This window comes from Apis dorsata, unplaced genomic scaffold, assembly GCF_000469605.1.
Source record: "Apis dorsata unplaced genomic scaffold, Apis dorsata 1.3 scaffold_270, whole genome shotgun sequence".
Lineage (NCBI taxonomy): Eukaryota > Metazoa > Arthropoda > Insecta > Hymenoptera > Apidae > Apis > Apis dorsata.
The window spans coordinates 564,294-578,335 of NW_006263548.1; the positions used below are offsets into that span (position 1 = coordinate 564,294).

The 14,042-nt window shown below is 24.8% G+C and overlaps 3 long non-coding RNA genes across 3 annotated transcripts; 1 reads left to right on the forward strand and 2 right to left on the reverse strand.

Moving 5' to 3' along the window:
* Window positions 1-828: 828 nt before the first annotated feature.
* On the forward strand, window positions 829-2,072 carry LOC116185764. The gene is made up of 2 exons (XR_004150673.1): window positions 829-1,328; window positions 1,422-2,072. It is a non-coding gene; the product is annotated as an uncharacterized LOC116185764 (long non-coding RNA).
* Window positions 2,073-5,647: 3,575 nt separating this feature from the next.
* On the reverse strand, window positions 5,648-6,566 carry LOC102677390. The gene is made up of 2 exons (XR_421952.1): window positions 6,243-6,566; window positions 5,648-6,145 (listed from the first exon to the last, which is right to left on the reverse strand). It is a non-coding gene; the product is annotated as an uncharacterized LOC102677390 (long non-coding RNA).
* Window positions 6,567-7,274: 708 nt separating this feature from the next.
* Window positions 7,275-10,452, reverse strand: LOC116185761. The gene is made up of 3 exons (XR_004150669.1): window positions 9,975-10,452; window positions 7,440-7,809; window positions 7,275-7,339 (listed from the first exon to the last, which is right to left on the reverse strand). It is a non-coding gene; the product is annotated as an uncharacterized LOC116185761 (long non-coding RNA).
* Between the last annotated feature and the right edge of the window lie 3,590 nt (window positions 10,453-14,042).

Here is a 14,042-nt window from a genome sequence, read left to right on the forward strand (position 1 = left end):
TTTTTCTTATTTATTATTGTTTAAAATTTTTAATTTATTTCCAATTTTCCTATTCTTTTATATAGTATATTTCATCGATTTCCCTATTTCTTTTTTATCTGTGATAAATATATTTTCCATTTTCATTGTTCATTATTTTTTATTCTTCGCTTTTTTCTTATTTATTGATTACAATTTTTTTATTTCTCATTCAAAATAATACGATCACGATAAATTTTTTCTTCTTTTATATTTCAATTTTCTTATTACTAGAACGAAACTTGCGCGGCAATTTTAAAACAAACCCATCCGTTCCATCTTATAATTTGTTCACGTTACTCTCGAGAAGTAAGAACTTGAATTGTTTCAAAATAGTATTCAACTAGTATTTCGTGCTAAAGCATAAATTAAATCGTATCGTACGGAACACGAACCTTCTTCCTTTGAACAGTGGTAAGAAAAGAAAAGTGGAATGTAAATTAATTTGAAATCTCGGAAGAAGTTGGTATCCTAATATTTCTATGTAAACTTGCCACAATAAAACTTAAATGAAACCAAGTTTTCGGCACCACGATTTGTATTTGAAAGAAGAATAGAATATTATGTACTTTTTGGCCCTGTGTCTATAGAAATAATTCTCAAGAAGGTTGCTCGTTCGTGGGAAACACGGAAATGAAAATGGATTGTAACGAAAAAATTAAACGATAAAGAACAATACTATTATTTTTTAATCTTTCCGTGGATTCTCTTCTCTTAAAATGGTAAGAGCAGAAGAAGAAAAAAGAATTCGAAAGAACAATGTGGAACTTGTTACAAGTTTTATGAGCTTTTATTTTATATTTGCGCTGGAAAAGTTTAAAATTTAAAGAAATTCTTGAGAAAAAAATGTTAATCGTAATAAATTTCGTTCGTAAATTGCTACGTATGAAATGTCGATTCTAGAATTCGAAAAATGCAAATTTTGGTAAGTTCGAAATAATCTTAAGTGAAAGAATAATTATAATTTCCTCAAATTGGTAAATTTCTATTTCCAATTACTTTTTCAACATTTTTTTCATAATTTTAAATTTTTATAAATGAAACTCATAAATATGCATTCATGTTTCAGGTACATTAGATACATCTAATAAATTTATATTTAATTGAACATTGTATATATTTCATATTTGAAATATGATAGAAATTCAGTTTTACGATATTTGAACAGAAGATAGAAATATTAAAAAATAGAGCATAGTTGATATACAATCCAAAATGATTTGCCAAATAAAATTCCTCAGTTTGAGAAAGTAATTCTTCTTTACTTTCAAAATAAATAATTGTAAGAAACACAGGAGAGGTTTGTTCAAGTAAGAGACATTATTTTATACAAGTACAATAATTTTTTTCTTATCACGAGAACCGGTTTATATTCAAAGATTACATTTTTGTTTCTTTGGTAGGATTTATTCTTGAAGAAACGAAGATACAAGTAAGTATTGTATTGTTTCATGACAAGAAACGCAGGGAAGAATGAATATTTGTAGTGCGATAAAGAGAGAAAGACAAAGGAAGAAATCATAAAAGAAGAAGAAAATACCGCGCGAATCTCCATTTTCCTCTTTTCATTAATACGAAAAAATCTCTTGATCTGTGTGCCACGATTCGAGAGTAAAGGAAAAAAAGAAAAGGAAGAAAAAAAAACGAAAAATGGAATAGACGAAGAAGCGAGAAATCGATTTGACTTTTCCGGCACATCTGTTTTCAGAATTTGCATGCGAATTCTTGGCCAAAGATTTAAAAGAAACAAGCATTCTCCGCAAAAGAAGAAAGTGTGAAGTTCGAGTTCCCTGGCCACACGTGTCAATTGAATGTTTTCCAGTCTGAGAATTACAAACGTGAAAGATGGAAACTCGAAAAGAGAGTTCAATATGTATATTTATCTATTATCGATGAAAATCAATAGAAAAATATGCTCGAAGAGTTGGAGAAGAAGAAGGAAAAACCGAGCGTGATTCTCTCTTTTTATGGTATTGAACAGAGAACGTAAAATTTCCATGCAAATTCTTATTCTGGTATTTACGAGAGGAAGACATTGCGGCCGGAAATAAAAAGAAGAAAAAAACAGTTCGAGATCTGTTTTAGCGCCCGCGTGCCAGTGGAAAATACGAAGATATAGTGGGAAAACCTGAAAATTGCGTGAAACGACGAAAAAGTGTGACGAGATTTATGCAATTAAAAATTAGAGATGCGAGAGAAGAAACGTGAGAGAATTTTTAGATAAAATTTGAATACGAAACTTTTTAATATGATGAGTGAACAGAAGGAATGAAATAGTAAAGTTAGTCGGTGAGAAGAATTATTTGTGTGTTATCTGAAATATTGATACATGTTAAAACAAATTGTTGAAAACTATACGTATAAAATTAAGAAGAAGAAATTAAAATTTAAAAATGAGAGGCATCACGAGAATTCTTTTAAAATGCATATTTGAAGATGAATGATGAATGAAAATTTCGTATGAATTAGAAATTCAGAAATAAACGAAAATTGGAAGAAACAAGAATAATAGAATGGAAGGTTGTGTCTTTATTCATACATATATATACATACATATACATACATATTGCATATTTTTTCATATATATGTTTATTTTGTAACAATATACATAAATTCGACAAGTGGAAATTTTTTTCTAAAATTCTATGAATAAATAAAACGATTTTTAAATGATTCAAAATCAAAATTATTATTATAAGTATTTAAATTTATTAATAGCATTATTATTATAAGTATTATTTAATACTAATTATTATTTTTATTTTACCATTTATTAGAAGTATTATTTATTATTAATATTATTTTTATAAAATTTTCAGATAAAATTTATATTTTAATCAATTTATCGAGGAATAAGTGAAACGTTGAAAAATTTATTTATCCCCTGAATTTTTACAAGGAACAAAAAAGCACAAAATAAAAACAGTCAAAGATATACAAAATATGAAATGGTAAATACAAACATTTCAGAAACACGTGTTTTGTAATAACAATATGCATTTTCATTTCGTATTGAAATTTTATTACGGAAAAAATCTCATAGAAATATAAGATTATTTATATATTAAAATAATTTATTAAATCTTTACATGTACAATTAAATAAATCCATTTTCCATTGACATTTGTTTTTCACAATATTGAAATCGATCATCAAATTTAAAAAAATCATGTAAGTGCACTATTACTCATAATATAATTAAATTCAAAAAAGTGCCAAAACATTTTCATTAATTATTTAATTCACTTATTTATTTTAATATTGTATTTGCGAATTAAAAATATTAATATTATTTTTAAATCTTAAAAAAATCTTAAAAAATAGAACCATACACCGTTAATTCGTAAGCTTCATTATTAAAGTAGAGAAATTATGGATTCATTATTGGACATTCAGCCACTTCGAACAACCGCCGCGCACACACAAGTTTCGTTTAATATTTATCCTTCCATTTGTAAAAGCTTGGCACGTATCCACGAGCACGAAAATGTGTATATATGTATGCGCATGCGCCCATGCGTTTTAGGCTTGCGCTTCAACCTTAAATCTGCCGGTAAGCCAGAACACATCTGCCACCCACACGGTTTTCTTCTATTTCACCTAGTATTCCTAGTATTCCTCGTCCAAACAAATACCGCAACTACAAAATCGAAAGCCGAGAGATTGTCTATCTTATCTCCTTTCCTTCGTCGACTATTTTTCCCTCGAATCCACTAACTTTACGATTCCAATGTGTAAAGGTTAAGTTAACTAATTGATATCAGAATTAACTTCTTTCGTTCTTTTCTTGTTCTACATCATTAATATTATCGTTGATTTTATTTTTGTGATTTTGTTAGAGAAAAATCATTGAAATTAAAAATTGGACAATGTATATTGAACATTTAAAGATAACATAATAAGTTAATAACGAAATATAAAATTAAATAATATTGAGATATTAATAGATATTAATATAATAGTTTATTGACAAAATATAAAATTGGATATTTTAGATATCGATATAAGATTAATAGCGAAATATGGTCGAATATTTTAGATATTGATACAATGAATTAAGGAAATATGAAATTGAATGATATCGAATACTTTGAATATTGATACGATGGATTAATATCAATATAAAATTGAATGATATCAAATATTTTGGATATTAACACAACGTTTTACTAGCGAATTACTAGCGAATTGGATAATATCGAATATTTTGAATATTTACATAAATTTGGATAATATTATATTAAAATAATATTTACATAATATTTGGATTAATATTGAAATATAAAATTGGATGATATCAAATATTTTCAATATTGATTAATAATAATGATTTAATATCAAAATATAAAATTAATCGCGGATGATAAATCATAAATTTAAGTGCATAGTACATGAATATATGGGAGAATCGAGGTTGCTAGGCAAACAACAATCCTACAGTGAATCTGAATCAACTTGGAATTCTAAAGAACGTTATTCTACCGAGCGAAGAAACTTTCTTTTCATGGAATAGGACAAACTCTACGGGAAAAATTCACCCTCCTACTAGATTCCCAAGAAAAGGGAAGCTGGTATAGAAAACCAAGGTAATTTCGTGTTCTTCTTTCTGTGTGACAATGAGTTTCAATTTTGAATCGATTGAAAAGAAAGAATCAATTGTCGATCACTATAATTTTCCATTTTTTTTTTTTTTTTTTAATGAAATAATTTTACTCAATGATCTTGAGATTTTTTTATTCTTATTACTAAGAAAAATTTAAATTGTAAGTCAGGTTTAAATACAATATAATAATTTGTTAATTAAATATTAAATCATAAAATCGGATGTTTTGCTGTGAAAATTTTGATTATTTCAATCGTAATTTTATTTTTTTTTATATCCAATATAATGTAATACGAAGGTAACATAATACGAGGATCACAATAGAAGCATACTGAATTTTAAAGCATATCCGGAGTTATAGAGCGAATGGGATTCTCCTTCCTCCTAAGGATAAGCATAAACAAGCTTTGCAGCTCAACTTTTTTCAAAATCTTTCGATCATTGAATCGAAATCATTCGCACGAACTCAATATCTATATCAGATCCAGTTATGTAAATAAAAATATCTCTTTTTGATATCTTCTCTCGAAAAAATCAGATTTTTTCTCTCTCTCTCTACTATTTAAAAAGAAAAGTAAAATTAAAAAAAAAATTATCTGATAAAGTACAAATAAAAAACTACATTTTCTTATAAAGATTCAAAAGCATTGTAAACTATTTTGTAAACTAAAAGACATTTTAAAAAGAAAGTAAAAATTTCCTAAAAGTTTCACAGATTTCAGTATTTCTGTACATATAGAATTTTTTTTAAAAAAAAAAAAAAGATATTAAGGGAAAAAGTTTTGGTGTAACAGCTTTAAAACTTTAGAAAAATCGTTTATACGCAAAAGAAGGAGAAATTCTTAATCTGTTGGTCTGCAACAGCTTAGCTTTTGTTGAACTCGTGATAGGTTATAGATTGCTTATTACTAAGAATAATACTAATAATAAGAAAAACTTTTATAAACAAATATAAATCAAATTAATACTGATAATCTTCTAAAAACCATTAAATAATAATTTTTATTTTTAAAAAATTAAAAATGTTTTTAAAGAATAAAGAATAGGTTTTATTATGTCTATATCAAAGTTCTATCATCCAATTCGATTCATCAACATCGAGAATCGAGTTCAGAAAAAGACCAAGCTTAATTCATCATTTTCAGTTGTTTCAGTCTATCCAACCCGTCCACCAACGTTTACTTTTTCGTCGTTTCTCTATTTCTTTGTTGAATCTCCGTTCTCATTCTGTTTCCATTTTATCTTTTAAGGTTACCATTAATACTGTGATCTTATCTTATACCTTCTAGTTGTCCTTTCTTATTCGTTGTTTTTTCTTATGTATTTCCATGCTCTCGTTTCTTTTCTTTTTGCTTTTTTCCATTTAATTTTATTTCTTCAAACTTTCTTTCTTATATGGATGAATTTTATTTCAATTTTGTTTACTTTTTTTTTAACTCTCAATTATTAATATGTTTGATATACAAAATTACTTTGTATTATACTCTATGTTAATATTAAGACATTTCTTCACAATTGTTAAACTATTTTTATAAAAAAATTAATTATAATATATATTAATTATAATAATTAAAGAAACAAAAAGTAATACAATACTATATTTGAAATTGTTAAGCTTACCCGCGTAGTTTTGATTTCGTAAAATGCGCATGCGTAGTATTAACTCCCTTCTCTTCGCGTAAGGTATAAATAGCGATCCGCTAGCGTATTCGTATTCTATTCGTAGCCACCTGTCGAGGGTTGAACTTCGGCTCGAGTTTGTCAAGAGCAAAGCTATTCGTATTTCAAATTTGTTCCGATTTTTTTCATTGAGCTTACAAAAAATAAATATTTAAATAATCTTGCTGTAAATCAATTGATGCCTTTAGATATTTGAAAACTTTGTGTCAAGATTTTAGTATTATAAGATATAGAAGATATTTGAATAGATATTGAAAGATACCATTGAAAAGGTTAAAATTTTAAAAAAAAAGCTAAAACTTTAAAAAAATTTAGGTTTACAATGAATTTATATAAGAATTTTTAAATATATATTTTTTCTGAAATTCAAAGTACTATTTTATTATATTAAATTTATATTCTACTTTTAATATTTATTTCATAAAAGCTGTTTTATTTTTTTCGTTACTATCTGATGAACAGTGCTTGTTTGTAAGTATATATATATATATAGTGATTTTATCTAATAATCTTAAAATACAAATTTTATTATTCAAGAAAAAGTTCAAAAGTTCAACGCTTATTTAATTTTAGAATATATGCAAATTGAACCATGTAATCTACTCGGTTAAACATAGCACGCAAACTTCATATTTTTCCTCTTATTGTTTCATCTTTGAAGTTTTATCTGTTAGAATACTATCTATTATGTGATTTAATTTATGCCCAATTTTGTTTTTCTGTTTTGAATTTCAAGCATGCAAATTAATAAAAAGATATGATCATTCGTATTTTTTACATTTTAATATATAAATTATATTTTATTTGCATCTTGAATGTAATAATTAATATCAATATTTAATTTAATCAAGTTTTTACATTTCTCTATGAATAATAAAAAATAAAAGATCGATGAAATTTTCAATATTTCATTCAAAAATTATCAATATTTGAACTAATTTAATATTTTGAAGAATAATCTTATAATAATTCGCCTGTATCATCTTATAAAATAAAATCTCTATTTTCATTTTCATAACTCGATTTTTCTTTTAAAACTTGGAAATGAAATGGAAAAATAAAAATTATCTTTAATTATCTCACAATACTACCAATAATTTGAGTATTATTTATCAATCTATTAGAAAATATTTAAACAATTTTTTATTGGTTTTAGCAATTAATTACGACTCCCACGAGTCCAACCGTTCAGTTAAGGCTTGTTCTCACGGTACTAATCGTCATTGATGGTTCTGATAACTCACGTCCTCACTGTCAGTTGTGGCACGTACAACCTGCATTATCTACTGGTAAGACAGCGCATCAGGTCCATGGGGAAGTCATGTTCCAAAGGATTTACGAGCATAGATCAGAACGAGGATGATGACAGAGACCTTTCAATCTATCGAATCTATTTATGGTGAGTGATCTTTCTGTTAATAATTTCTCATTTGTAGAAGAAATTCTGAGAATTCTCAGTAGTTCAAATTTGTCAAAATCTTGAATTTTATTCATTATGTTAAGAAACCTGTTGGAAAAAATAAAATGGCCAATATCAGACTATAAGTTAAATTTTTAAAGTACAATGTTGAAATTTGTAAAATTTTTCAATGATTTTTACCTAACTGGTAAAAATAGGTGAAGTTAATTAGAAGCATGCAATTAAATTACAAAATAAATTGTGTATAAAGTTGAATGAAAGGGTAATATAGGTTGGCTCCTCTAATTTGATAACTTCAGATAATTTTTAATGAATGGTAGAAGGAGATAATGTGTTGAAATTAGTTTTTCGTAATTGGACATGTAAAAGAGATATAAAAATCGATCAAAATGATAGAGTGAATAACGAAAAATATTATGAAATAAATTTTCATTTTATGCAATTAGAGCTTTTTAAAATAACTTTAAAAAAAGAATGAACATATCTTGATAATTAAGTCAATCTTTGAGTCTTTGAATATTTTAATAAATAATTATTTTTTTTATTCTATTTTATTAAATTACATAAAATTCTATTTTTAGTTGAACTATTCATTTATATTACATATTATTTATAGATATAAAATATTCCATTTCAAAAAAAATATAAAATATTTCATTTAAAAAAAAAAATATGCCAATATCATTTTGCATATATTCTGTGTCTATCGGCAGAAGAATTAATAACATTAAATCATATTCCGTTCTTAATTCTTCTTCATTCAATTTTCGTTTAAACATTTTTTTTATGCAAAAAGCAATTTAAGAATTATTTTAAAATATCAAGTTAAAAGATTCATTTTATGTAAAGGAGGACATTTTAATTAGAAAAGAGTTAAAAAAAAATACTATAATGAAGAAATAATGTAACAAAGAATATTTTAATATTAAATATTAAACTTTCAAATTGTTTGAAATTCAAACATCTCTTATTTCTGAAAATTTTTATTTTTTTTTTTAATATTTTAGTTCAATGAACCATGTAGATAAAATCAAAATTTTATTTAAAATTATATTGTTAGATTAAATTAGATTAAATAGATTAATTTCGATTAATTAATCATAAAAAATTACAGTTAATTCAATCAATTTATGAAACTCTGGATGGATAATTAATTAAAAATATCGATCATCAATTGTCATTTAATAACATTAAATGTCAATCATCAATTATTAATTTCTAACCGAAATTAAATTAATATTATATCTATATATATTCATATACAAATATCTATTAGATTAAGTGAATATTGTTAACCATCGAAGCTGATTGAGATACTAAATTTGCAGATAAATTCAATTTCACGCCACAGAAAATTTAAATAAGTAATCATATTCTCGATTAATGATTAAATACTTACTTGAATCTTTAATTTTTTTATTCAAAGTTGTGCTGTTATAGGATTAAGTAATTTATCTAATATATTGTTTTATCATGCAATAATAGTGCAAAATAATTGAAAAATAGCTATATCTGAAACATTAATTTTCCTTTTTTCATTTGTAAATCCGAATATTGATTTGCATTTCTATAGACACCTTTTATTTCATTTCTCTCTGTATATGGTTAATGCTCACGCAATTAATCATTCAAATTTAGCTTTGCACATGGTAATTCTTCCTTAAAAGAAAAATACAGCAAATATATTTCGATACTTTTATTAAAACTTCGAATTACGATTAACATAACCTATATAATTTTCAAGTTTATTATTTATATTTTATACTACGTTATATATATTTTATATATATTTTTATAGTTTTAACCAATGTTCAACATAATCAATTTTTTCATCAATATAAAAAGATTTCGATCAAAACGAATCATTCGTTGAAAATTTTAACAAGAACAATATATGAAATAAAATTAAAATCAAATGATTAAAGCATAACAAGAATCCAATGAGAACCCTATTAAAGTTTAGATTATCAAGGGTCATTAGCTCGGTAACGAGGTATCGGCTCATTGGGAATGTTTATAGGAATTCTGTCGTTCTTTATCATACACATCGATTATATACACCGCGTAACATAAATATTGTTTGTAACGGAAATTTATATCAGTCCCGATAAGCATAGTTAATTTCACATGTATAGAATTTACGTAGAAACTAAATTTTCGGCATCGATTCATCGCTCGTGCATCCAGGTTAATTAAGAGTTACTTCGGGATTTCGATAAACGTCGACCGAGACTGATTCAAGCGATAATTACCGTAGTTAGAAAACTTATAAATTACCAGGTAATTTAATTCTCGATATCGATCGAAGAAAATCACTGTGCACAAAGATTCGACCAATTATACTTTTGTTTCGATTAATTGCAAATGAAAAGAATAATTTGTCTTATAGAGTTATTTTTTTCGATTTTGTGATTGACACCGATAGAAGAGAAAATACACACTGATTGCACTGGTTCCATTTTTCAATGTATAACAAAGAGAATGATACAAAGCTTTGTTTTACTAAAAGGTTGTACCATTAGTAGCCACATCGAAAGTAAATGTTTTGTTTTCGTGTGTTAATTAACGAATTGATGAGAAATTAACATGAAAATTGGTCTAAAGATACTAGTTAATTTTATGTATTGGGATATGTGAAATTGAAGAATAATGATTTGGTAATACTGAATAGAGTGGAAATCCGAACTCTAGCTGAGTTTTCTATTATTTGAAATATCAAATGTCGAATGTCACTCCATCTATAAGAACAAATATCTTTTCAATATGATATAATATAATTACAAATATATATCATTTATAATATAAAATAAATAAAAAATTAATTCATTAAATATTAAATCATTAAATTCTTGAAATGTTATTTTTAAAATATTATTTATAATATTTAATATAGTAAAACTTTGTTCATATGAATTTCATTTATAGGAAATTTTATATAATGCTTGATCGTATGAACTTTAGCTGAGTTTACTATTATTCCAACTAGTTCTGAGCGTGACTCCATCTATATAATCTTTATGATAAAAGTTAAAAATTTTCATTGTATCTATGATACAAAATAAGTAAAAAAATTAGTTTATTAAACATTAAGTAGTTATTATACTTGCAATATTATTTCTAAATTTATATTTGATACAATGGAACGTTGAATGAAGTGTTAATAGATATAGTGATTGGTTATTCAAGTTTTACGTAAGTTATTATCTAAAATATTGCCTAGCCTCATTTATATAAATATAGGTATAGCATCTTTATGATATAATATAAGTTAAAAATGAATATCGTGTGATATAAACTAAATAAAAAATTAATTCATTAAATATTTATTAAATAAATTAGATAATTATTATGCATTTTAAAAAAAATTAAATCTGTTGTGAAGGATAGATTATAAATGATAAGTGAAATTTTAATATATGTATATGTCTTTCTTTTTTTTAAAAAAATTTTATATTCGAAAAATGAAATTAAAAAATTGATTAAAATGATACAATTTCGAAATTCCTTTGATTTTATTCTATAAAAAAAACTCGATTAATTTCTATTACCATTTCTAAATTTGTTACGGATTTAGGTATTTATAGAATTCTGTGTGTTCAATCATGCATGATAACAAGCGTTGCAAAATTCATTACTTCCTGAGGTTGTACGTGGTTTTCGCTAATGATTATTTAATCATTAGTTGGTATGTAATAATCACATTTCTTTCTATCAAATGCTTTATTCGATAATCGTTGTAGGCGAATCTCATATGAATATATATTGCAGATATAGAAACATTTTTCAATATCGAAAAGATACAAATTTTTCTGTATTTATTGAAATTAATATCCAATATTACATTTGCACTCGTGTTATTATTATGAGAATAACAATTTCAGGAAGATTATAAACTGCAATTGGACAACTACAAGCTTATGTTAATCTGAAATATCCAATTTCGAGTGGATTTCATATAAAGAAATTGTAATAATATAATCTTGTTCGTTTGATAAAATAGACATACTGAATCAATTAGATATTTAATTGATAATTATCAATTGAAAAAATTAAATTATTAGAAAAAATTCATTTTTAATTTATTATGTTATTAAATCTTTAACTTTTTTAAGTTTCAATCTTTTGAAATACTAATTTGCAACTTTCTAAAGTATGAAAAATTACAAAAATTATTAAATATAGAGACATATTGCATGTATGTATTTATAATAATTTATAGTAAAATCTAGTTAACTATTATAAATTTTTCTTTTTAGTTTCCTACAAATGAACAAAATCGACAAAGAAGCTTCTAATTTAACTAATTTAATTTAATTAACACTTTCTCAATACATCTATCTTCTCGGATAATTATTATTTTCTATATCTAATCATATGGCAATTAATTTGGTATTAACGTATATTTTTTATTATTTTTTATCATTGATTCAATTAAATTAAAAAGTTAAACTTATAGATTGAAAAAAACAATATTTCTTGATTATAAGAGGATAATACCGATAAATTTTGAACCATTCGTGACTAATATGCATATGCATACACAGATATGTATATGTATATTGTACTAGATATAGGATACTTTGAGCAGGCAGCCCACTTGCCCCCCTTTCCGCAGGGCAAAACGGCAATCCCCGTAAGCGAGGAAGTTCATTTCGGGTTTTACGTCCGTCACAAGTGTGTTCCTCCACTCGTGGCCATGGATTTAGCGCAGTAACGAGGCCTGATAAAGCCACTCAACTCCTCGCTTCGTACCACCGCGGAAGTCACGATGACCGTCAGATCGTTTCTATATTCGACCGACTGTTGCTTTTTCTGTCTGTTTTTCACCGAACATGCTTTTGTCTGCCATTCGCAACTTAGAAATTGTTCCTTTGTAGCAATATGATTACGATATATATATGTATGTGTGTGTGTGTCCTGCAATAACTTAATGTACATTAATAAATTATTTATACGCCACATAGATATTTCATTTTTGGTAATAAACAAATTAATTCGTTCTCTATGAAATGAAATTTTAATTACAAATCAAAGAAATATATTGGAAATGTTAACGAAGTGTGATGGAATCGTGCTCTATATATATATATAATTTAACCTAATTTTATATAAAAATTATCTAAGTTTATTAAATCATACTATATAAAAATCATGTTATAAAAATTTCTGTTCTATTTGGTTATATCTTGATGACAAAATTACAGCTATAAATAAAAATAAATTTAGCTCAAATGCTACTATGATAGAAAAAGAAAATCAATTTTTATCTTTACTATTTTAATCTTGAAATTTGAACGAATAAAAGAAATTTTAAATAAAAAAAAAGATAAATAGCTGGAAAAATAAATATCAAAATAAAAGATAAATATTTAAAATAATTTATAAACGTTTATTAATAATATAATATAAAATCGAAAATATAATTATGCAACAATTGTTTATTACATAATTCGAAATTATTAATTCTTCATATTATTAATTCCAGGAATCCTTTTATATGAAATTATTAATAAATAAATTTTATAATAAATTTCATGATACATACAATATAATTTTCTTAAATTTGTCATAAGAATTCAATGAAAGTGTAATTCTCTACATTAAAAGATAAAATGTTTAAAGAATTTTGTGAATTAATGTATCATAAGTATTACATAATAAGTAATAATTGAATTTTGAGGTTAGATCTAAAATGGAATAGATGCCGCGATATTAAGAGATAAAATATTTAATGAATTTTGCAAAGAAATTATGAAAATCATTACATTTCTAGAAGATTACAAAAGACGACAAATCATTTTTGAATTATCATAATGGTAAAACTGTTACGTATTTCTGACACGCTCATAGACACGAATAGGATGTCAACAGGTGAGACCTTCGTGCATTTTCCAACATTTTCCAACACGTACTGGATTTCCTTCTTAACTTCCTACATATTCTTGTTCATTATGCAGTTTACTTTATTTAAATAAGAATCAAAATTTATTGGAATTGTGAATCCTAAGACACTTTCTTTTATTGCATATCGGAAATTAACAATTTGAAATTTTTTATAAGAAACAATATCAAGTTTCATTTTGAAGAAAATTAAAATTAAGTTTGCATGCAGTGAATACATTGAAAAATTATTAATTAATAATTAGAAAATAGGAAATAGAAAAATAATATTTTAAATAATTTCATTATCAAGTGTGAGATATTTATTTGATAAAATAATTCTTAATTAATATTTTTTTGGACATTAACATTAATTATAAGTGTTCTGAAAAATCTTAGGATTTTTTATAATTTTTAAGATAAGATTTTCATCGTTAGTA